This window comes from Myodes glareolus, chromosome 18, assembly GCF_982192425.1.
Source record: "Myodes glareolus chromosome 18, mMyoGla1.1, whole genome shotgun sequence".
Lineage (NCBI taxonomy): Eukaryota > Metazoa > Chordata > Mammalia > Rodentia > Cricetidae > Myodes > Myodes glareolus.
In genome coordinates this window covers 10,700,377-10,726,038 of record NC_142043.1, presented here as the reverse complement: position 1 = coordinate 10,726,038, position 25,662 = coordinate 10,700,377, and the positions used below count along the sequence as shown (strand labels likewise).

The 25,662-nt window shown below is 47.4% G+C and overlaps 1 protein-coding gene across 9 annotated transcripts in view; it reads left to right on the top strand.

Annotated features, from left to right (window-relative positions):
- Trerf1 (transcriptional regulating factor 1) overlaps window positions 1-25,662 on the top strand; it is a 218,948-nt gene that overhangs the window by 76,612 nt on the left and 116,674 nt on the right. For all 9 annotated transcript variants that reach the window (XM_087897944.1, XM_087897943.1, XM_087897939.1 and 6 more), the window contains exon 3: window positions 7,358-7,444. The gene's annotated coding sequence lies outside the window, so the exon portion shown is untranslated. The remainder of the gene's footprint in view (window positions 1-7,357; window positions 7,445-25,662) is intronic.

The window sequence follows — 25,662 nt, the reverse complement described above, 5'->3', positions numbered from 1 at the left end:
TCCCTGGCAGCACTCCGTGCTCCCTGCTCTGTGGACCCCAAGCCTTGAGCTCTTAGCTCTCTTCCTGCCTTTGGAGATATTCGTCCACTTCTCTTCTTTGCCTCAAGAGACATTAGGGAGTGATGGGGAGTGGGTGAGTTGGGGAATCCCGCGGTCTGCCCTTATGATCTTTTGAGTTTCTAAACGCCTGATGTCTAAGTTGCCTATTAATTGGAGTATGTGTGGTTGTCGCCAGCAGAAACTCGGTGCTACTGAGAAACAGCCCGAGGAAGACAAAGATGGAGGTCCAGGGAGACACACGGGAGAGGACATGGGCTTGTGTGGCTGTCGAGGACCAGATGGGCTCTGGGCAGGGCTTGTCACACTAAGAAACCTTTTCCACATCTCTTCTTGGGGACCCACCATGGCTCAGGGATGCTTGGGTTCCAAAGCCCAGGCAGGGCAGAGAAGCCTAGAGGACCCAATGAAGACATCGTCCATTTGTCAAGGAGGGTGTGGTGCTGCAGTGCATGCTGGGACCTTGCCTGGAGTCCGATGCTCATTGTGTGTGCATTCTAGGTGAGCTCTGATGCTTAGCCTTGGTTCTGAGCTGTCGTGGTTCCTTTACTCCAGAAGTCAGAAGTAATAAAGATTACACAGAGAAAGGGGAAGGACATGTCACCTGCAGTCCACTCAGTATTACTTACATTTTGGACTTGGGTGTGTAGCGTTCCCTGGTCAGATTTTCTGCATATACAATGCTGTACATTTATTTTTTTTAACCTGTGCCTTTGTGTCTGTGGTTTTTAAAATGTGTTTGTTCATTTATTGTGTTTGTGTGTGCATGCAGCATACACATGCCACAGTATGTGTATGAAGATCTAATTTGTAGGAGTTGGTTCTCTCCTACCATGTGGGTCCCAGAGATCTAACTCAAGCTGTCTGGCTTTGAAGCACATAGCTCAAGCTCTGCCAGCTGAGTTACCTCACTGGTCCCTGGTTTTAATTCATAAAAAAATAACTTGTTTGTTCCAAGTTCAAACTGAAAGGTAAAATGACAATCTCCCTGTGCCTGCTTCTGTCACCACCCCATAATACTGTTCTTCAGAGGTGGTTCCTGATTTACGGTCACCTTAGGTGGAGGATGGAGAGGAAGCCCTGGCTACTGTGACTTTCTCAGATGTTGGTGCAGGTCATTGGAGGGATGGCAGTTTGTGGCAGAGAAGGAACTTCAGAATTAGTGTGTGTAGGACAAGGAGGGCATGGAGACTTTCCGAGGCTGGGTTTGGGCTGGCATTGGCAGGTGAGGAGCAGGGAGGATGAAGGTGAGTGAGATGGTGTCAGAGTGGGTTATGATTAGATTTTACCCCTTGGGTAGGGGTTGGGAGTGGGTGGGGTGGCGAAAGTGTCAGGAAGTGGTCATAGTAACTGGAAGATGTTTGTGAATGCTCCACAAATAAAGATTAGCGTCTCTGTGTTATAACCTCACATCATCATCATCATCATTATTAAAGTCTGTGAATGCCAGAACCCTGGGCAGAGTTGACCTGGGAGCTGTTGATATCAAATTTGCTTTTGATTTTGTTTCTGGTACCACTTTGTACTCTTAGATTTTAATTTATGTCCATATGCGTGTATGCATGATATGTGTATGCATGTATTCATGATACGTGTATGTGTGTATGCATGATACGTGTATGCATGTAAGTACTTTTGTGGTTCTGGGGGTGGAACCCAGGGCCTTGTGCATTGCTTAATACCTGGGCCACATTCCTAGCTTTCCTTAATTTTTTAGATGTTTTATTTATTTAGTTTTAAAGGTTTGCTTATTTTACATGTATCAGTGCTTTGCCTGAGTGTATGCCTGTGCACCATGTGCATGTCTGGTTTCCCTCAGAGGCCAAAAGAGGGGATCAGATTCCCTGCAACTGGGGTCAGTTGGGCCATGTAGATACTGGGAGCCGAGTCTTGCTACTCTGTGTGTGTGACTCTGTATGTGTATGTTCATGCATGAATAATGTGCATGTAGAGATCAGAGGACAATCTTGGGTCTAGTTCCGGGTTTCTTCTTCTTCTTCTTCTTCTTCTTCTTCTTCTTCTTCTTCTTCTTCTTCTTCTTCTTCTTCTTCTTCTTCTTCTTCTTCTTCTTCTTTATTATTATTATTATTATTTTTTTTTTAGCTAGTGTCTCTGGTTAGCCTGGATCTTTACTCCATAGGCCAGACTAGCTGGTCCTTGAGTATCCAGGGATCCCAGCTTTACCTCTCATCCGGTCATTCCTGTGGGTGTCTGCCACCATGCCCACATTTCTACACAGGTTATGTTGAACTTAGGTCCTCACTCTTGCGAGACTGAACTGCCTCCTAGCCCACTTAAAAAATAAAACCTGCACATGACTAATTCTCAATTTTAATAGCGCATCAAAATCACAGAAAACTAGAAAAATAAACACAAAAATAACCCCAACGCCAGATCTTCCACCCCAAACCAAATGTATTATAGACTCTGGGGTGTGGGATCTAGGAACTTAGAAAATACAGCAACATATCGCCAATGTTGAGAACCACCGAATTTGGACCATTGAAATTGTTCATTTTAGCCTAGTTTTATTTAGACTTCTCCGTAGCTCATGTGGTAATCTGAAGTGTTATGTAATTTTGTTCCCTTAGAATACTGTGAGCAATCGTAAATCTTAATGCCAAGAGGTCTTCTTCGTTTTAAAAGGTTCGTGTTAATTTTAATTACATGTACTTGTGTGCTGTGTGTGGGTAGGTGTACCTACCTATGGCAGCCTGAAGGGGGCGTCAGATTCCCTGGGGTGAGAGAGTTCAGGTCGCCTGACATGGGTGCTTAGAACTAAATTCTGGTCCTCTGTGAGAGCAGCAGATGATTTTAATCACTAAATCGTCTCTGCTGCCCCTTCAGTCCTCTCCATGAGAAACCCATTGTCAGTCTCCGCAGGTCCTGGTAAAAAGCAGGCCTGCCTATGTTAATAGCTCAGACTCCTCTCTGCAGCTCGTCAGATGAGAGTTTGACCCTGTTGTAAGTATGGACTTGAATCTTTACTTTCTTCTTATTTTTTATAATGATCTATTTATTTATTTTGTGTGCATTGGTATTGTGTCTGTGTGAGGGTTGTCAGGTTCCCTGGAACCGGAGTTACAGACACTTGTGAGCAGCCAGTGCTCCGAACTACTGAACCATCTCTCCGGCCCAAATCTTTAATTTCTTATTACTGTTTTGCAAAAGCTAATGGGCTAGAGGCCTGAGGCCATCCTTCTCTGTAATGAAACCCTCGAGACTCGGAGAGTAGACATCTTACTGGAAGTGTTTTTGCTAGAAGAATTGTGTATCCCGTCAGTTACAAATAGCACGGCCAGTGTGGGGAGACTGATCCGAGATCAAGTTTGCAGGGTGGGCGGTGTTTAAAGGGCTTGGTGCTTTTTTATCTTTACCATTGAAGTTTCTGGTTTTTGCCTCTTCCTAAATGAGTCATTATTTTTTTTTTTTAAAAAAAGGAACCTGTCTTGGGGAGGGAGTAGGGAAACCGCTGCAGAGGGTGGTGTGGAGGAGGCCTTGGTGGGGCTGGCAGTCAGGTGACTGAATTTACAACTGGGCCAGGCTGCCTCTGCTTCTGGTTCTGGAGTCCTGGGATTATAGGCATCTGCCACCACAGCCAATTTGTTTGGTGCTGGGGATCGAACCCAGGGCTTCGTGGGTCCCAGTCAAGCGGTCTTCTGACTAAGCCACACCCCTGGCCTCTGTGAGCATTCTTTCTATGTTTCTCATAAACTTCCTGTTGGGGCATGTGTGCGGCCCCAGCATCGAGCCTCGAGGGTGCACTTCACCAAGACCCGAAGCCTCTCCAGCACCTGTCCTGGGCTGGCCCGCTGGCCCGCCTGCCTGCTGCCTCCCTTGTCCTTTGCAGCCATCTCTGGGAAGTGCTCTGTGACTTCTGCACTTGCTTTCATGAGTGAGTGCTCAGAGAGGACTGGTGTGGAGGGAGGGAGGGGAACAGCATGGAGCGGGTCCCTTATGTAATGCCAGGCACCGTGAAGGATGTATTTATATACTTCTTGTTTTATTTAGGCCTTGCATTAACTCATGTGGAACCAGAATCAAAAAGGCTAGGGCAGCAAGCGAAGGTTGGACAGCCGCTGGGTGCCAAGGCTGGCCTTGCTTCCACACCAGGCTTGACTCCTGAGTGCCTGTCACTCCAGCCAAGTCGGGAGGAGCATGCCACCCCTTGGCTTCCCTTGGTTGTCTTGACCGCACTGCACTCTTGTTCTCCCAAATGCATGTTGTTCAGGGCCGCCCTTCTTTATGTGGGAGGGGTTGATGATCCTTGGCCGATTTTCACAGCTCCCAGGAGCTCACAGGGTCCCAACTTCCTCGTGGCCCTTTCTGACTAAAGTGGAGCTGAATGGATCTGATTTCCAGGAGGCAGTGCATCCCTCTTGCAGCACATGGGCACCCAGCACTGCCTGTCCCAGTGCCCACCAGCTCCACTCAGTGAGCCTGCTCTCATGGAGAGCTTCCTCTGAAGAAAGCAGAAGGCGAGTCGTCGGTATGGCTTTGAGGACACATGAATAGGCAGCTAAGGAAGAGTTCTGGGGCTTTGAATCTGGGGTGACCATGACGAGGCAGAGAGGGGACAGTCCACGCCCCGCTCTTCCTTCTCTTCTTCTTCATCGTGATGGCAGCCAGCAAGTGCCAGGCTACACAGCCAGCATAGGAAAATAGGTGTGCCTGCAGAAGCTTCTAGAAGGCCAGTATCCTGCCTTCCAGTTCTACTTTCTGAAAACCCTTTGAAATTCCACCTCACAAACATTGTTGTTGCTCTGTGGAGCCGTTCCATTCTTCAGCAGTGGGCAGTGTCGTATTGTTTGCTTGTTTGTGGGTTGTTGTTGTTGGTGGTGGTGGTGGTGGTGTGTGTGTGTAGATGTTTTGACCACATGCATGGCTGTGCGCCATGTGCCCTTGGAGGCCAGAAGAGGGTGTCATATCCCCTAGAACTGGAGTTACAGATGGTTGTGATCACCACGTGGGTGCTAGGAGCTGAACCCAGGTCCTCTGGAAGAGCAACCAGTGCTCCGGGTGGCCGAGCCACCTCTCCATTCCTCGCAAGTGTTCTTTAATAAAGCTGCAGATGCCCTGATGGCGGTGTATATGTGGATGGAGGGTGTTGTAGTCTATATGGGCAGATAGAACGCTTACCCAGAAAAGCTAAATGCAGTTCGCTCAGAGGAGGTGGTGAGCAGAGTGTGAGGCTCTGGAGAGACCAGAGAGGGCTCACTCAGGACTCAGCAGGGCCTCTGGAGAGGCCAGGAAGGACAGAACCTTGGGAGAGCCAGTGGGGAGCGGCGAGAGGGTGACATTAAGGATTTGGTGGACAGAAGTGCCTCCCAGAAACAAGGTCTAAGAAAGACTCAAAGGAATGGCTGTGGAGTTTTGAATTTTGTTGTAATGGTGAGCCAACCAAACCTGCTGGATAATAGGATTGGTTACAACAATGTCCAGTGAAGCTTTATCTGGGTGTGTGTAGTAAAAGAGACTGCTGTGGGGTGAGCTTGCAGACATGGATCATGTCAGACTATTTTTCCTGTATATCTGGTGTGCATGTATGTTAGGGTCTCCAGAACCCGCTTACAGCGGACAAAATAGTCCACACCTGTAATTCCAGCACTCACACGGTGAGTCGAGAGCGGACACAGGTGACCCCTCAGATGCTGCTGCCAGCCCAGTTAGCCTGGCACTGTCTACCAGGTGGAAGGTGAGGGCTGCCAGCCAAGGTTGTCCTCTGCCCTCCGTGTGTCCTAGCACCGGCTCTCGCACACGTCCACAAACACGCACACAAAGATCCAATCTCAAGTTTTGCATTCGCTGCTGTGTCCCCAGCCCTCACCATGTTGAATTTTAAGAATGAAACATTGAGGATTTAGAGCAGGGAGGTTTCAGTCCCTGGTGTGCCCCTCACCGCCTAGAAGACTCTGAGAGAGTTACTTTAAACCTGTGAACATCTTCACGGGACAGTTGTGTGAGGATTCCAACTTCTGGCACACCCAGCTCTTAGCGTCTTTAAAAAAATGTGTGTTGCCTTGCAAGATGACAGCCATGATTTTTGCGAGCAGGTGGAATTGGGTAGTGGAATGGGAAGCTTTCCTGTGGGAATCGTGGGGAAATGATGCGGCCCAGACCGAATGAAGCTGTGTGGGGGCCTCCAACTGAAGCTTAGAAACATCATAGAACCCAAGCTGCCGAGAACCCCGCGGCCATGCCGTTTGTATCCCTGCCAAACCAAAACCACCGCCTCTAACTGAAACTGTATGTCAGGGTTGCAGGCCGCCGCGGAGGCTAGCTAGCTACAGCAGGAGGCCTGCTTTTGAGGGGAGACCTGTGCTGGTGGGGTACCAGGCTAAGGGGCGTGCCCCACCACCCCCACCTGCAGTGAACTCCCTGCCATCTGCTAAGCTCGCTCCGGCCAGAACCAGGCCACATTCAGTCATAGCAGCTCCTTGGTCCTGCCATACTGCCTCCACCTGCACCCTGGTTCCTTACTCTGGGAAGAAATGGCCCTCTTCCTACATAGGACTCCTCCCCACACACCAGTCCTTGACCTGTGCTGGGCCTCATCATCCCTTGTGTCTCACGGGGGCCCCCCCTTATTTGCAGTCAGATCAGTGTCTTCTAGATTTATTCCTTGCTGTTGCCTGTGAGAGACGGATCTAGCCCATAATAGCCCATAATAGGCTTCCAGTAGAGAGGGTAAAGCAGATGCTTCTGGCTTCTGTAGAAGCGGTCCCTCCGAGGTCTCTCTGGGCCTCTGTGTTGCCACACTGATAGAGCATCAGTCCTTATCATTCCGAATTCAAGTCATTTTGACACTGGGGACAACTTCCTCCTTCCTGCGGGACAGCCCTCTTCTCTTCGTTTCTTTGATCCGCAGTCAGTCTTGCCGCTGTCCCGTGGCAGCTCCTCTGTACCACCCTCTGGAACTCAGCGCGGTCACTGCACTGTGTGCCGCTAGCTGCTGAGGTCAGAACGGCGGAGGGGTGGTGGGAAATGACCCGCCTTCAGATGTCTGTGGAATTAGCAGTGACATCATTCGCTGGTGGGTTAAACATGGAACTTGAAGACAAGAGGCGGGGCTGAGTCCTTGGTGTTATGGCTTGACTAAGCCAGAGTGGAGTTTATGTTCGCTTCTCCTCAACCCTGTCCCACCCCAGGGACCTTCCTCGGCAGTGTGATGGGTCCTCCTCTAGAGTGGCCTGTCTGCTCTGAGTTCCTCAGAGGTTACCCCAGCCTCACCCTCTTGGTTGGTACCGTGCCCGTGTCAGGCCCAGATCTCCTGAACATGTTGTTTGGGTTACTTCCACAGGCTCTGGCTCTGGAGAATGCTGAAGGAGGAAGACGCGGGAGCAAGGCGACCCTGAAGGCGTCACCAGCCGTCTTAATCCTGAAACAGGTAGGCATCTTCTCCCTTCTCCCTGTCTCTGTAGTCAGATCCTGAGACAGCAAGGGGTGCCGTGGTGATTTGTTTGACTAGTGTTGTGGAAGATGCCCAGGGAGGGCAGAAGGACTGCTGTGGTCCTAGACTCCCACAGGATTTTGGAAAACTGTCTCTAGGAAACGGTCAGTGGATGCACACATGGGGTTTCAGCATCGTCTGGAGTGGGCAGTGGGGATCCTGCCTTGAGTGTCTTTTCACAGCTGTAAAGGGCTGAAGGTGAAGGGATTGTCTGTGTGAGAGCCTGGGGTGCCCACAAGGCACTGTGGTGACCAGGGATGTGTCAAAGTAGTTCTGAGGGGTGATCTGTAAGAGTTTATTTTGTTTTTAATTACATGAAAATGTGTGCGTCTGTGTGTGGGTTTTTGCACATGGTTGCAGTGCCCATGGATGCCAGAAGAGGGCATTGGGTCCTCTAGAGCTGGAGTTATGGGCAGCTGGGATGTAGTGCTAAGAACCCAACTCTGGTCTTCTACAAGAGCAGTCAGTGTGTGCTCTTAACTGCTGAGCCACCTCTCCACTCCCTGGTGGTTAATAATGAATGCCAACTCAATGCCAAGTAGAGTGAACTTGGAGACTCGCTTCTGTGAATTCCTGTAGGACTCTTCCCAAGAAGTTAACTGAAAAGGGGAAGTTCATCTTGAGTATGGATGGTGCCGTCCCGTGAGCTGTGTATCAGGATGAATCAAAAGAAGAAAGAGAGGGACAAGGGACATGACAGCTTCATCTTGACACTTGGGTGATGGAGGCAGGAGGATCAGGAGCTCAAGGAGATCCTCAACTTCATCTTGAGTTCAATACCAGCTTGGACTATATGAGACTGTTTCTGAGTTGGGAAAATCAAGAGGGAGAGAGGAGCCTCAGAATTTGTTGGGTTCTGCTTCCTGACTGGGCACACAGCGTGCCTGCCCAACTATCTCTGCTTCCTGAACCAGGAGCCCCAGCAGGCCTGAACTTTTCCCGTGTTTGTCAGCTGTGGCCCGTGAGCAATTCTCATCTTTTTCTCCCTCTAGAAAATAGGCACATGGCTATAGTTCTCTGCCAAGCTTTCCACAGGAGCTGCCAGAAGGGCCCACAGACGGGTGGGTGTGTAAACAGAGCCTCCACTTTGGAAGATTCCACTTTTGATTTTCTGTGTATAGGTATTTTGGCTGCTTGTATCTGTGCGTGCCACATGCATACCTAGTGCCCGAGGAGATCAGAAGAGGGCATTAGATCCCCTGGAACTGGAGTTACGGATGGGTGTGAGCCACCGTGTGTGTGATGGGAACCAAACCCAGGTCCTCTGTAGGAGCAACCAGTGCTCTTAACCTCTGAGCCATCTCTCCAGAGCCACCTTTAACTTTTAGATAAAAGCCTGGTGTGGCAAGAGACGGTTCTTTAACACATCCCCAGTGGCAGGCTTTTTGTTTTGTTTCTTTGTTAGAGACAAGCTCCATGTAGCTCAAGCTGCATCAAACTCCCGATGTAGCCAGCTGAGGATGCCAGTCTTCCTTCCTCCCGAGCGCTGACATCACAGGCATGTACCATGCCAACACACCTAGTCTTTGTGGTACTGGGAACCAAACCAGGGATTTGCGCTTGTTAGGGGATCACGTTGATCTGCCAGCTGAGTGAGACCCCGTAGGTGTTCCTTCGTGGACTTAGTTACATTATTTCTTTTTTGCTGTGCCTGACGTTGATTGACTTCTTAAGCTGTTGTGTCTAGGGGTTCTATCTGGAGCAAGTGGACAGCTGGACACTGTACTGGAGGGACTGTTTATAATGGTGCGATAGCAGGACAAGGAAAACCCAGTAAGGGAGGCTTGAGGCTTCCCCCGACAGCAAGGGCACGGAGCTGTTCCCATACCTGCTCCAAAAGGAAGAGAGTGCAGAGGGTCTGAATGGGAAATCATCGGGATAAAAGGGCTCCAAAAGCGGGATGCAGACAGCCTACAGGAAAGAACCAGGATAATGCCATCTGACATGGGCTCCCCTCACTGTCAGCATCTCCCTCCCATCACTGAGTCATCCCCAAGGCTAGAGAGCCTGGCCGAGCTGCTCACAAAGACCAGATACCCTACGGGTTAGAGCTGAGGAACTGGTGGAGGGTGGGGACTGCCTAACAGGGCTGGAGAGTGTTGATCTCCTGGGCTCATTTTGTTTTAGTATCAAAACAGTGTGTGCGGTCAGGAGGGAGCAGTGGAGGCTAGCCTTGTATGCTCTGAGGCCCGGGGTTCCATCTCCAGCACCAGCGCAGAAGAAGATTAGCAATGTGGAGTGTTAACTGGAAGGTCTGGGAAGAGCAATAAAAATCTTGTTCTTTTTCAGATTTAAAAAAAAAGAAAGACTCAGGCAAGCCAAATGCAGTGGTGCACACCTTTAATCTCAGCACTCAGGAGGCAGAGGCAGGAGGATCTCTCTGAGTTCCGGGACAGCCTGGGCTACATAGTGAGACCCAGTCTCTAAAAAACAAAAAGAAAAACAAAACAACAAAGGACTCTGGGAAGCCAAGGCACAAGGCCACCCACCCCTTCTCTGAATGACTCTGGGAACCTGTTGTGCATTTCCCCACCAGAACCAACTGAGAAACACTGAAAACAAAAATCTGAGCAGGGGTGGGGTGGGGTGGCAGTCAACACTGGGGCCTGACCCCCATGCCCTCCATGCCCTCCTACCTGCATGGCATGCACAGGCTCTCTGCTCCCTGACCAGAAAATATTTTAATAGTGTGGTTGTAGGCAGAATCCTTGCTGGAAGCTCCCATTGGCAGCAGGTAACGTCTGGTTTTAGGATGCAAGTCTTAGGATGCAGGATCGTCAATCTGGTGAGCTAACTATGCTTTCTTCAATCCCTTTTAATTTCTAATTTGCTAATTCAACCTTTTTATGACCGGAGTAAACACTGAGCTCAGAAATCTGGGTTGGTGAAGATTAAATGGCTGTAATGAAGCCTCTCATTTATAACCACATCCATAAAATGGGAGTAAGAATAGCAACTGCTTCGCCAAGGCAGTCCAATCAAGTGCTCAGCTCAGTGGCTGGCCCAGTAAATGTTGCTTTTATTAGTGTCATATATCTCAGAGTGTGTCACCTCCATGCGTTCCTGTGCGTCTTTAATCCAGCAAATTAACTCTCTTCACTACAAATAAATCGTCTGCCCCGGTTAGTTAGGTCTCTTAGGGATAAGGTAAATAAACATACTGAAATATTTAGTGTTTATGGATTTTTTAAGTTGAAGTATTTTTATTAGAATTTATTTGGGAGGGACATTAGTATAGAGAAGTTTAAGTGACATATCTTTTAAGTTAAAAAAGTAGATGTTATCCGCAGAAAAGTAAGCGTTTGTAAACCTCATAGCAATGAGTCTGAAAACCCTTTAGCTATTCATGGCCCAAGGTCACCCCCCCCCCCCCCCGCTCCCGCAGATTTCTCTTTGCTGTTTTGAGGATCCAGAAGGTGATCTTTCTTAGCTTTGGTTTTCCAGAGTAGCCACACAGCTGGGTTTTCCTTGGTCAGATTTTGGGACTGAACTGAGCAATGGCTTAGTTTTCTGATTACTGTGATAAAAGACCAGACACAACTGATGTAAGGCAGAAAGGATTTTATTTTGGCTCGCAGGGAGGATGTGGCAGAACTCATGGTAGTGGGAACCTGTGATGGTGGACTAGGGTCAAGAACAACTTTCAAGACCCACGTCTAGTGACCTAATTACACCCACTAGGTCCATCTCCTAGAGATTACACATCAAAGTACTGCCACAAACCCAGTCCTCAGAACCTGAGCCTGTGGCCAACATCCAACACTGACATCAGCAGAATTCAGCTGTGGGATGCTGTCGATCTTACGGGATGCTGTTGGTCTTATTCCCATAAGCTGTGGGGTGCTGTAGGTCTTATGGGATGTTGTTGGTCTTATGGGATGGGATGCTGTTGGTCTTATTAGGGATGGGATGCTGTTGATCTTATGGGATGCTGTTGGTCTTATGGGATGCTGTTGGTCTTATGGGATGGGATGCTGTTGGTCTTATTAGGGATGGGATGCTGTTGATCTTATGGGATGCTGTTGGTCTTATGGGATGCTGTTGGTCTTATGGGATGCTGTTGGTCTTATGGGATGGGATGCTGTTGGTCTTATTAGGGATGGGATGCTGTTGGTCTTATGGGATGCTGTTGGTCTTATGGGATGCTGTTGGTCTTATGGGATGGGATGTTGTTGGTCTTATGGGATGTTGTTGGTCTTATGGATGGGATGCTGTAGGTCTTACGGATTAGGATGCTGTTGGTCTTATGGGATGCTGTCATCATTTTCCAAGCTAAGACTTTGGTCTTCAGAACTGATGTCAGAATCCTAGAGAATTAAAGGACCTTGATTTGCGGTTCCCAGATTAATGAAGAACATAGAGCAGAGGCTTCTCCTCAGCTTCACCACATCAGTCATTGATGCTGGAGAGGGGTGGGCTCTACGGGAACAATGCGCGGAAAAGGCGTACGAGTGACTGAGAATCCGCTTCAGAACTGTTTGCTGTACTGTCCTTGTGTTTTTGGCATCAGCTCTTCAAGCCGCACTAGGGATGGGTGCTGCCTGAGGGATGGGTGCTGCCTGACAGCGCTGGTGGGGAACCACCTGGAGCTGGGGAGTCACCTGGGCCGCGCAAACGGGAAAAGATGATGCTTTTTGAAACCTTGCTTAGAAACCAGTTCTCTATCAGCAGGTCTCGACTGAATTTAAAGGTTAAAGTTGTGGGGAAATTCACTCCTCACAAATGTTTTCGATAAATCCAATTCATTTTTGAGAGGAGACATTTTTCTCTCAGACATTAACTTAGAATGCTTAGTTTACGGTGCTTTCAGAGGGAAGGAAAAATCCTGAAGTGCCTAAGTAGGTCAAATGAAAGGATGTGCCAACAGCTTTTCCTTTTCCACTATTTCATCCTTAATGTGATTTTGAAACAAGAAATTGTTTTGGCCTTCAGTTTTACGGTGTGACACTGTGTGTGTGTGTGTGTGTGTGTGTGTGTGTGTGTGTCTGTGTGTCTGTGGGTCTGTGTGTGTGTGTCTGTGTATGTGTGTGTGTCTGTGTGTGTGTGTCTCTGTGTGCGTGTGTGTGTGTATATACACTCAGACGAGTTTTATTTGAGAGCCCCAGAAAGGAAGAGACACGACTGCAATAAGCAACAGCGTCCAGCAGGCAGTTGCAGGTCAACGTGAGCTCCTGTAGCTGAGCTGCCTCTTAGAAGGTCTGGGAGGCGGCTCAGTGGGGAAAGCGCTCGCCAGCCAAGCATGAGGACCTGAGTTTGACTTCCCAGCACCTGGGTGTAAAAGCCAGATGCCATAGTGCCTGTCTATAATCTCAGTGTTCCTAAGGCATGCTGGGAGGTGGGGGTAGGAGTCTCCCCAGAAGTACATGGATCAGGTAGCCTGGCGTACACAGCACCTTTGAGACCCTGCCTCACATAAGGTGAGAAGTGAGGAGCAATCCCTAAAGATGTGCTCTGACCTCCACACGGGCTTCATGGCTTCATGGCATTCTTGTTTGCATCCCCAAAATCCTGTGCTTGGCAGAGAGGGAGAGGGAGAGGGAGAGGGAGAGGGAGAGGGAGAGAGAGAGAGAGAGAGAGAGAGAGAGAGAGATTTTGGTACCATTTTGGTAGCTTCCAAGGGGTAACTTAAAAAAGAAAGGTGTGTGTGTTCATGTGTGTACATGGGTATGGAGGCCACAGGTTAATATCAAGTGCCTTCTCATATTGCTTTCCACCTCGTTTTTTGAAATCTGGTCTGTCACTGAGCCTGGAGCCCACTGATTTGGCAAGACTGCCTGGCCAGTGGGCTCTGAGGACCCTCCTGTCTCCACCATCCCGGTTCTGGGATGACGGCACAGCTATGCCCTGCTTCTCATATGGGTGCTGAGGATTTGAACTCGGGTCCTTATCCATATGCTATCGGAGCCATCTATCTCTTCAGCCCTTGTGTGACTGTGTAGGAATGATATCTTTTAGAATCATTAGAAATTTCCAAGCTGGGCCAGCAAGATGGAAGGGTAGGTGCTTAATGCCAAGTCCTATGGCCCGAGTTCAGTCTCTAGGACCAGATGGTGGAAGGAGAGAACTGACTACCTGAGCGTTGCTCTCTGGCCTCCCCATGTGCACCGTGCCAATAAATAAATGAATAAATGAGAAAAGCTCCAGGCAGTGGCAGCTGGGTGAGGGTGTGGGTGCTGTTTTGCGTGCCGTGAAAGTGCTGACTATGCAAGAATGCGGACCTGAGTTCAGATCCCCAGAACCCATGTAAAATTTCAGGCATGCTTGATGACCCTTGCACACACCTTCTCATGTTCACGTCCATGACCTGTACAACACACAAACATGAAAAAGGAAAACCAGTTCCCAAGCATCTACTGGTGACAGCAAGAGCAGACGTGACTGTGTTCTTCCTTCTGCTTTGACACGCACACTCGCTTGTCGGGCACCACAAGCATGTCTGCCCTCTAGCTAGGATTATTTCATGTGTGATCATGGCAACGCCCATCCTTTTGATGGGAAAGGCTGCTGACACAACCACGCATGCGCGGAAGACCACGCACGCGCAGAAGATGGGATGAAGTCTCAGGACCCTGAAGCCAGAGTGGGTTTCAGGGATTTTACCTTCGTGCTGAACTGACCCATGGCTAACACCCTGACTGACCACAGATGTGATTAGTGCACGTTGGCACACTCCCATCCACAGTGATTGCCTGGCATATCACCGTGATGGCCAGCTCTCACGGTCCACTCAACACAACCTAGAATGCCTTATTGGTTCAGCCTGTGGAGACGGCTGTGGGGAACAGGGTGGCACTATTCCCTAGGCAAGGGGTCTGAGCTGTATAAACATAGAGAGCTCCAGCTGAGTATGGGCCTGCAGCTGCATCTCTCTGCCTTGACTGTGGACGTGATGCGACTTGCTGGTTTAAGTGCCTGCCTCTGCAACTTTAACTGCGATGAAGAGCTGCAACCTGGATTCAGATTGTAAGATAGAATGCTTTTTTTTTTTTTTTTTTTTTTTTTTTTTTAAGGTCGAGAAACCCAATGTCAAGGTGCCTACCAAAGAATGCTTCCATGAGTGACTCAGTGATCTCTTCCCTGGTCACTCTCAGAGAAAGGAAGCCTTGGGGTGTCGTTATCCTGGGCACTAATCCCATCACAGGGGCCCCCTCATTATCTAAATCTAATTAACTACGAAGGTCCTGCCTCCCAGTGCCTTCTTGTTGAGGTTTAGAGTTTTGGCATATGAGCATGGAAGAGATAAAAATTCAGTCTCTAATCGAGACTCTCCATTTGTGTGCCCCTGAGTGTCCTCAGGGCCGCTGGTCCAGGGACTCCACAGTGGAAAGCCCAGAGGGCCGTGTTTTGCTGTGGAAGAGGGGTGTTGTACAGCTGCAATGGCCCAGGGAATGGAAGGTTGGAAGGCCTTTCTACCTAATCGTTAGGTTCCCCAGTTGCTGAAGGTGTGTTTGACAAACTCAGTCAGCCTCCATGAAACCTGGGTGGTGCAATGCTTGGTATTTATGCTCTGACCCCCTACTGTGTTGTCCCCTAAAAGGGAAACTCTTGGGAGCCAAACCTAGGAATGTGATTTCTTCTTAACACTCCTTCTTTTGGGGCATTTACTCTTGGTTATTGGGAGAAGGGGAAGCAGGAAGTTGAAACAAAACTATTTTATTAAGGATCTTATGTGTCTTTTTCTTTCTTTTAAAGATTGTTTGTTAATGTCCGTGTGTGTGTGTGTGGGGGGGGTGCACTCACAGTGTCCTTGGAGGCAGCAGAGGGAACTGAATCCCCTGGAGCTGGAGTTTCAGGAAGCTGTGAGCTGCCCCGTGTAGGTGCACTCCAAGAGTGCCGTGCCGTGAACTGTTTTAAACTGCTTTAAATGTGTCCAAACATAATGATAGCTATAAGGACCCATACCACACACATATACACGCATGATATAACACACACACACACACACACACACAGAGCAGTGCCAGGTGGAATACTTTACAACTTGAAAAGGCCTTTCAAAACCCTTCAGATCCTTAAGAAACAGATCATCCTATGTTATATAAGCTGTTCTGGCTTCACAGGGGGAAAATGGAACCCACCCCCCCCCCCCCGCCAAGCAAACATGACTATCAAAAACTATCAAGTCCCCAGGAGAAACTGCTGTACCATCTCACTTTAGAACATGAGGATCTTAGATAAAATTCTAGCAAGTAGATTTCAGCAGTGAAGTACGCGTGTGTGCATTCTACCCCCGAAATGCTGGGCTGATGCTGTGTGTGCTTATTTCCCTGCTTTTCACTTAATTTATTTAGATAAACGGTAGAACAAGTTCATCAATCTAATAGCATTTTATTTTTGTCATGTTTATATATTTATGGGGGGGGCGCGTGCCTGCCAAGAGATATGTGTGGAGGTCAGAGGACACCCTGCAGGGGTCAGTTCTCTTCTCACGTCGTGGGAGTCTCAGGGGCTGGATTCAGTTGGTCCAGCTTAGCCGCAGGTGCTTTTTCCCTCTGAGCCATCTCGCCAGCCCTCTACCAGTACTTTAAAAACGTAACTTCAAAGTTTTTAAAAAGATTTTTAAAAATTAGTTATATGTAATTGTGTGTTTCTATATGTGGGCCTATGCGCACAAATGAAGGTATCTGTGGAGGCCAGAAGAGGGAGTCATGTTCTTGGGGTTGCTAGCGCCTAACTTGGATCGATCCTCTGCAGGGGCAGTATGTGCTCCTAACCACGCTATCTCTGCAGCCTTGAACTACTCATTTATTTGCTGTTGCTTGGGGGTGAGCCTTGGGAGTGCCTGGTGGCTGCTATACCCTGAGCTGCAGACCCAGCTCAGAAGGGAATCTGTATAAATGAGATTCCTTGGGTGAGAAAGAAGATGGCTGTGGGCGTGTTCTCACTGAGGAAATACTGGAGGGTGCCATTGACCCGTGGGGCCAGAGCAGCACTAGGACTTGTAAGCCCTTTTCTTTACATTTTAGCAGGTACAGAGTCAGAAAACAGTACCCTGGAGAATAAATATTGTCAAGAAAATGAGAGCCCATTGAGGTGCACACCTTTAATCCTGGCACTTGGGAGGCAGAGGCAGGAGAGTCTCTGAGTTGAAGCACAGCCCTATCTACATAGTGAGTTCTAAGCCAGCCAAGGAGACACAGTGAGACCCTATGGTAATTCCTCAGGTTTTCAGAACTGATAGATGAATATATGCAGGGTTTATTGCAATGGCTCACGAGCTGTGGTCCAGCTATCCAATGGCTGTCTCCTGACAGGCCAAGAATCTGGTTATTGCTTAGTCCATGAGGCTGGATGTCTCAGTGGGTCTTCAGCCTACATGGGAATCCCAAAGAAGGAGGGCCTAATACCATTGAATGGACTCCTCAACAACAGGATAGATGAACTTGCCAGTGACAGAGAGGGCAAGCAGGCACAAGGCAAAAGCTTCCTTCATCCACACCCAGAAACTGTGGCCCAGATTTAAGATGAGACTTTACACCTCAAACGAGCCAAGGAAGAACATTCCTCACAGGCGTGCCCAGCTGCTTGGGTTTTAGTTGATTCCAGATGTGGTCCAGTTGACAACCAAGATTGGCAATCACCCTGCCTCAATTACTGTCCCTTCCGGATTGCTTAGGTATAGCTCAAGGAGACTTAACATCTTAACTAAAAACCCTGTTCTAGATGGTGTGATGAAGAGTAAAGACTTGGATATTTCAGAAATTAGTTCCCCAGTTCACTGTCACCCTCCTGAAGGTGATAGCAGGATGCTTTTAGACTTCCCAAGATGTTGCTAAGACTGCCTGGGGAAGTAAGCCCCTGAGAATGTCAAGGGAGATGCTCACATGGTTTGGGGGACAGTTAGATTTAATAGCCGTCAAACCATACAGTGCTGCTGGACTTTTAAATCAGTGTGTGGGGCTGGGGACATAATGAATCAGTGGGTGCATGCTTCCTGCAGACAGGTGGGGCTGTCCATGGAAGAGCTGGATGTGACCTGAGAGATGGAGACAGGTGGGGCCTGGAGGCTCACAGACTGGTCCCCGCAGCTGAAGCAGCATGCTACAGGTTCAGTGAGAGACCCTGTCTCAAAATATAAGGTAACGAGCTATAGAGAAAGACACCCAACACCCACTCTTGTCACAGGTACACACCCGTGCGCTCTCTCTCTCTCTCTGTCTCTTTCTCTCTGTCTCTCTCTGTCTCTCTCTGTCTCTCTGTCTCTCTCTCTCTCTCTCTCTCGTACACACCCGTGCTCGCTCTCTCTCTCTCTTTCTCTCTCTCCCTCTCTCTCTCTTTCTCTCTCTCTCTCACACACACACAGTCATATGTTCTTTAATCAAGAAAAAGTGAAATCCAATCTGAAACCTTTCTAATTAAAATGCTACGGTGCCCCTGTAACAGGGAGAACGGATGAGGTAGATGATTCTGAGTAGACCCTTGTGTAAATAATTTAATAAATTACAAAGCAGTCATTGAAAATCAATAGATTATTCAATAAATAATTTGGATACCTTGTTAGCAATTTGCAAGACATCATCTTGGCTTCACCAAAATGAATTAGAGATGGATTAGACAAAGTGCAACACGAGAGGCATAGAAAATCTATGGAACTGAATATTCTTAGACACAAAGGAAACATGGTCTAAAAGGAAAAGCATGGTCAGTCGGGTTACAAGGGGAAAGGCGGCTGATTCCTACATGTAAACACACTGGAAATAAAGACAGGAAGCGACATGGCAGAATTAATAACTTCATAACGAGAAATGTTCCAGTTAAAACCAAGCACAAGGATGTTACTTGGGCATATGGAAAAACAGACAACCAAATGCAACACAAAATATTCAAAGTTGGTGTAATAGAAAGGTGAAAATTAAAACACCAGTAAAATAGTATTTTTATATATTACCCAAAATGCCTCTTTTTAAAAAGATTTCATTTATTTTATATGTGTATACCTGAATATGTGTGTACAATATGTGTGCACATATTCTTAGAAGAGGGTGTTGATGTGTGCACATATTCTTAGAAGAGGGTGTTGGTATGTAGAGTTAGAGTTACATGTGGGTGTGAGTCACCTGATGTGGAAGCTTGGAAGCAAATCCAGGACTTCTGCAAAAGCGGCAAGTGCTCTGTATTAGTTAGGGTTCTCCAAAGTAACAGAACTTAGAGAATGAATCTGTCTGTCTGTCTGTCTGTCTATCTATCTATAGGTACACACACACATTATGTATACATACAGAGATAGATAGATAGATAGATAGATAGATAGATAGATAGATAGATAGATAGATAGATAAAGGGGATTTATTAGAATGACTGGCAGGCTTTGGTCCAGCTACTCCAGCAGTGGCTGCCTATGTTTGGAAGGCCCAATTATCTAGAAGTTGTTCAGTTCGTTAGGCTGGATGTCTTTTGAGGTCCTTGTTGGTCCAGCCCCAAGATCCTCTTCAGGGTTCAGATTGGTTGCTACAGCAAGCAAAAGGAACTTTTTCCTTAGGGTATCTGAAGGCAAATGAGCTCCCTCACACTGTGCTTTTCCAAGTCAGTCTCTCTTTTTTTTTTTTTTTTGCTTCTATGCTAATTCTCCTGTCTCCTAGTTCTAATCCCTCCCGGCTTCTTCCCCTCCAGCCTAAAAGCTGTCTCCTTACAGGAGCTTTGAAGCAATATAAAAATTGCAAGAGTTGCCTCTCATTGGTCAAAAGCACATTCCTAGGGTAAGTGATAAGTAGCTGAGCCATTTGCCATGGCAACACAAGGCTCCAAGGTTACAGGAATAAGTCCACGACCAGACGGGACAGAGTGCCCAGTGACAAACTTTGAGACATAGGTCCTTTATCAGTAGATTTGGCAAGCGAAGTACTGGCATGCTTTCCTTAGGGGGCTTTGTGTAGCAAGCTAAGCTAGACATCAGCGACTCTGACCTTGTACAAAGTTTTAAACTTCTGATCTGTTTCCAAAAAGCCTTTAGTCCAGTTTGAACTTGGTCTGAGGTGAAAGTGAGCAGATTGTGGGCAGTTAGTCTGAGCCAAAGGAACACAGCAGGCTTTTAAGTGTCTGCAGTCCTCGTGGGACAATAGATCTAGTAATGAAGCATGTATGTCCTAGTATATTTTCTGTATATCAAAATTATACAGCCAAATGAAATTCGTCTTCCTGACCACTACAGATATGTTGCCCATATGATTGAGATGTCATCACGAGATTACATATACACATCACATGAGATTACACACTACAGTGCAGGCATTGGGGAAACACCAAGCTGCCTTAGCAAATGTGAGCAACAGTCTCCAGAGTCGATGGTCCTGCAGGCCTTGCCTGGGCAGGATTGGCTTCCACCAGGGAAGCATTCCTCTGGTGGGCTGACATCTGAATGATTTTTGCCATGTGCTGTGTGTTTCCACGGCCACTGATAGTAGTCTAAGCTGGTCTTCTGTTTATGCTGGAACCACAAAAAAGTAGGCTCTGATGCCAGGGAAGGATTGGACTTGCCAGCAAGGTGAGGGCAAGCAGGGAAGTAACAAAAGCTTTCTTATTCCACATCTTTTATATAGGCTTCCAGCAGAAGGCGTGGCCCACCTCAAAGATCTGGATTAAAAGGGGTCTTCCCACTTCAAATTAAGAAAAAAAAAGTCCTCACAGGTGTGCCGTGCCCCCGCATTTTGGGGTTTTAGTTAATTCTAGATATAGTCAAGTTGAAAACCAAGAGTAACCATTACATGCTCTTAGCCACTAAGCCACCTCTCCAGCTCCCCAAATACTTCTTAAATGATTATCTCTGATTCTGGTGGTATTTTGGTATAGGTATTAAAACCTATATGATTCATTCATGTTTCTTTGATGTATGTGTTTGTGACACGGTGCTCTCTGTCTGTACATCTGTATGCACATCTGTCTGTACATCTGTATGCACATCTGTCTGCACATCTGTCTGCACATCTGTCTGCACAGACACGGGCCATAACAGGATGTCAGGTGTCCTGCTGTCACCCTCTGCCTCGCTCCCTTCAGGCAGGGTCCCTCTCCTGTCTCCACTTCCCACCGCTCCTGTGGGCACTGGGATTTGAATCCAAGTTCTCTTGCTTTTGGAACAACCCTCTCACCCTCTGAGCTGTCCCTTCGGTTTCATGCATTTGTATCCCCTAATGCCACCCTTGCCTGTCGACTCCTCCACTGTCATGAAGGAAAATACGATGGAGATACTGCAGTTCAGACAAGAACACCCACATACACACAGTGCCTGTCCAGCAGTTCAGACGAGGACACCCACATACACACAGTGCCTGTCCAGCAGTTGAGTAATTATCGGATAAGATGGCTCTCTCTGAGCAATATCATTATTAATAATCACTCTGCAGTGTGACAAGATAGTTTAATTTCTGCGCAGCTGCACTGTCCCGATGGGAGTACGATGAGTATGGACAACATGGAACACGCTAAGGAAAGGGGAAAGGTTACGGAACACACACAGTATGACGCTGGTGACGTAATGTTTGGTTGCACAGGGAACTGTTTATACAGTGTTTGTGAGCAAACCTGGAAGAAAATGAAGTGAGCAAAGAGACGAGACCTTCAGGATGGTGATGATGAGAGAGATGGGGGGGATCCCCGCCCAGGAGACGGTCCTAGGGCGTTCTTCATTTCCTTCCTTATGCTGTCCTGGGTACACACATGCATGTGCTACTGTGTTTGTTATGTCCTTTATGTATGATATAAATATTTTGAATATATTTAGTGTTCACTCAGAATCCTGAGACCTATATTCATTGATTCATGCTTGTGTACACGAGGGTAGTAAGCAGTGGGTGTTCTGAGATGATGAATGATTTGGTCCTTCCTTTTCTCCTGTTCCCAGATGTGTGTTTCTATTACAGTTTCTAAAGAAAGAACAGGAAGCAGGGAAGGAGAGGTCAGAGGCAGGCTTGGAGAGATGGTTCGGCTGTTATGAGCACTTGCTGCTCTTCCAGTAGACCTGAGTTTGGTTTCCTGCACCCACCTTTGTGGGTCACAGCCACCTGCAGCTCCAGTTCCACGGAGGCCTGACACCCTCTTTTGGCCTCTGTGGGCACCTACACTTATGTGTCTCACAGACACACAGACACAAACATTCATGCATGCACACATAGAATAAATAAATAATTTAGAAAGAAAAGACAGGAGAATTGAGCAGTTGCCCCCACAGTAGACAGAAAGTGATGACCAGTAGAAAGGACCATCCATTGCACAAAGAATGGTCGGTTTCACCCCTGAGGTAGAAGGGAAGGTGGGTTTAAAGGTAAAAAGAAGCTGGGTGTGGCAGTGTACAGTACTCAGGCTGTGGAGGCAGAAGGAGGTAAAAGGCTAGCCTGGGCTACACAGAGCTGAAGACTGCCCAGGATCCTAACTCAGGTCTCTATCCTTATACAGCGATCACCTCACCCACTGAGTGTCTCCTCCCTCCTCCCTCCTAAGACCTGAGACCCTGCCTAAGACAAAAGGAAAGGAAGTGGGGAGGGAGGGAGGGAGGGAGGGAGGGAGGGAGGGAGGGAGGGAGGGAGGGGAATGGAGAGAGTGAAGGAGGGAGGCAGACACAAAGACACGTTGGGAAGAACAATGAGCCCGAGATGTCGCTCTCCCTTCCTGGTTTGGAATAGCACAGGCCAAGGCCATTATCAGAATGAGCTCACAGACACTGAGTTTCGATAGTTGATAGAGCAGATGACTTAGGAGGGCCAGCATTCCTAGGAGCCCCTTTTCTTTACATACTTTATTGGCCTGGCTATAAAAATAATAAGACTGGCCTGAAGTGTTCTTAGGAAAATAAAGGGAAACAGCTAAAGCTCGCGAGACAGAATGAAGTCACAACGTAGAGGAAAGTGAGGGGAGGGGACACGAGCTTCTCCAGGAAAGGGGAGAAGACAGTCCGCGATCAGTCTGAGACCTGAGTGAACTATCCCTCGGGTGGAGATGTACAAAGGCGGGAGGAACAGCTCGGGGGTGACATGATCGCTGTGCAAGCAGGAGAACCCAAGTGCCCATCTCTAGAAACTGCATTAAAGCTGCGACCTGGCCAGGGATTCAAAGACAACAGGACCCCGAGGGGCTTCCCTGGTCACCCAGCCTAGCCAGGTGCCTAGCTCCAGGGTCAGTGGGAGACCCTGTCTCACACACTAAGGTGGGGGAGCAGTTGGGGAAAGCGCCTGATGGTGACCTCTACATGCATGAACATGTGCGTGAACATGTGCATGAACGAGCACACGAGCGTACACATGCATGTGTTCATGCACACACACACATTTCTTTTTAAACATGGAAAGGAAATTGCAACAGGAAAGAAAAACTAAGGGAGCAGAGGGGGAGAAAAGAGAGAGCAATGGAATACATGTGATGTAAGAACAGAGAGGCACTGTTTGGGAGTGGAAGGGGAACCAGAGAGAGACGGCGAGGGAAGAGGAGTGAGCAGAACGCTGCCGTGACGGCAATGTATGGAATGTCATAATAAACCCGGTACCTTGTCTGCTAGAAGAAAAACATATATCTTGCCTGAATCCTGATTTAGCAAAGCAACCGCATGCGCAAAGGGACAGCTTGCAGCCAGAGGCACTTGCCACCAGACCAGACCATCTGAATTCCATCCCAGGCCACATGGTAGAAGAAGAAAGAGACTTCTGTAAATCGTTCTTCAACCTCCACACGTGTGCACATGACACAGTCCTTATACACGTTCTCATTTCCTTAGAATCTGACTATGATATTCCATCAGACAAAATTTGGTACCCACCCACCCCTGGTATGTGTGTATGTGTGTGTTTGGGTAACACTAGTTGAGGAAACAGAACTCCAAACTCTCTATAACAGATGCCGATTTCTCAGTACACCTTAGATGGTTCTGGTTGGTACCACTCTGCCTCCAGAGCATGATTCGGGCACTCAGACTCTTCCCTCTTCTAGAACCTAGAAGGTCCTCTGCGTCCATTAAGCAGATGAGGACATGAAGACACGCCACTTTCTGGCCACAGTAGCAATCTTCCAGTCTTACCCGGTGCCTTCTGGCAGGAATAGGCACCATCTAGATACAAGTGGTGCTGGGAGTTGTAGTCCCTGGCTGAGCTTGTATTTCCTGCACATCTCTCCCAAGCTGCCACCCAATCATCCGTCTAGTGTATGTATGTTTCTTTATGAAGTGGATTTGCTTTTTTCAGTTTAAAATTTTAGCTTTGTTTTCAGGTGACTTTTTCTAGATCTTTTCCTAAAACATATTGAATCTTGGTGCTAATAATGTTATGTGTTAGCATTGGCATGTCATAATTCATTTAAATATTTTCTATTGTGTGGAATTAGGTTTTTATTATTATTAACATGCATCTATAAATGTCCTTGTGCATAAATTGTGGGCTATGCCTCTGATTATTCCTTTCAGGTAAATTCCAGGGAGTGAGCTTGCTAAGTGTTAAGGCTTCGATGCTCATAACCAGCTGGCCCTCCAAGAAGGCAGGCTGATCTATATCTGATCAGTAATGTCTGAGGATTCGAACTTGAGAGTGTTCTCAGCTATCGGGAGCATTTCGGGATTTTCAGTCTTTGCTAATACATTGCATTGTTCAAGCTTCGCTTGCTAATGGGCTTGAATGTCTGTAGTGTGTGCATGTGGGTTATCTGTGTCCTGTCTCATTTTTATTTTGTTGTGCTTTATCCCCTCACTCAACATTTATAAGGGAATTTTATGTAGCTCTGTGTATTAAGTCAAGATATTGCAGATATTTTATCTAGCTTTTTTTCCCTTTATAATCTAATTTTCTTAGATCAAACTGCATTGAGACCCTGAAACATGATGCCACACACCCCCAGCTTTACCCATTAAGGCTAATAGCTTTTCCAAAAGTAATGCAAATTGTTTTTTTTTCCATCATGTGGTTGGAATGTACTTAACATCAATTTTCATGATCTTGGACTTAAGGCTGATTAGAGGAATCATTCAGGAAGTGGACTGGGAATGGTGGGACAAGCCCCTGATCTCAGCGTCCAGAATGCTGAAGTACAAGTTCAAACTCAGCCTTGGGTACTTACAAAACTTCAAGGCTAATTTGTCCTTTGTGGGACTCTCAAAAATAAATTGCATATATAGTGGACCTGACAGAAGGCTAGGGGATGCTTATCTTAAGTTGCCATGGAGATTGTGAGACCAACATCTTACCATTTCTCAAAAAATTAAAAAGGACAAAGATTGACAGATGGACAGCTCCATGTCTTGATTACGTGGGTAGCAAGAACATCTCCGACCCTGTAGTGCGGGTGTTTCGTTGAGACAGGCTGTCAGATAGCTCGGGCTGACCTTGAAGTTGGTGTGTAGAAGATGACCTCGTACCCCATCCTTCCTGAATGCTGAGGTTACAGATGTGTACCAACACAACAGCGTGCTGCGTGGGAACTATAGGCAAGGACATCTGAGCTTCGTCTGCAGTCCACACATTTGTTCAAGTACAATCTTACAAAGAACACAAGTGCTCGAGACCCACACTGTGCATGGGATACTGGGTTGCAGCTATGAGAGCAAAAGCAAATCTCTTGTCCATTCAAGGCCTCAGGTTGCTCATCTGCAACCGTCACGGGTGGTTCCAGATGATGTGTTGGGCATGTGAATTCCAGGCTGCACAGTCATGGATGGTGTCCGGGCATTCCTGCTCACTGCTGGTACCCACCTGCTCGGATGACTGCGTAAGAAGCCAGTGTCTCTCTGCTCCAGATAGAACGTGAGCAAGCTATGATGTTCCTTTAATCAGATTAGATGAATCTAACATGGTTTTCCTTTAAATCATAAATACTGTACAACTTTTAATTGCAGTAGCCAAATTAAATTACTCATCCCAAATTAGATTTCTGGCAAACTTAATTTGAACATGAACTCGGTAGTGAAGACCCTGAGTAATTTTTAAAGATCTGAAATAAATCAGCAGCTCCTGGTATTGTTGCTCGGGTCCCTTCAGCAATTTCCATAAAAGGGAATCAGTAAACGTTTAGAGAATTTATGCTGGGATGGGACGGAGAGAAGCTCATTTTTTCGGCTTATCGTTAGAATCCCTCCCACCCCAAACCTATGACCCTTCTGGTCTTAGAAGATAAGAAGTGAATTGAGGCAAGTCCAGCAAAGACTTGTTTTATTGCCCATGATTGCCTTTTTTCTTCTTGTCTCTGGG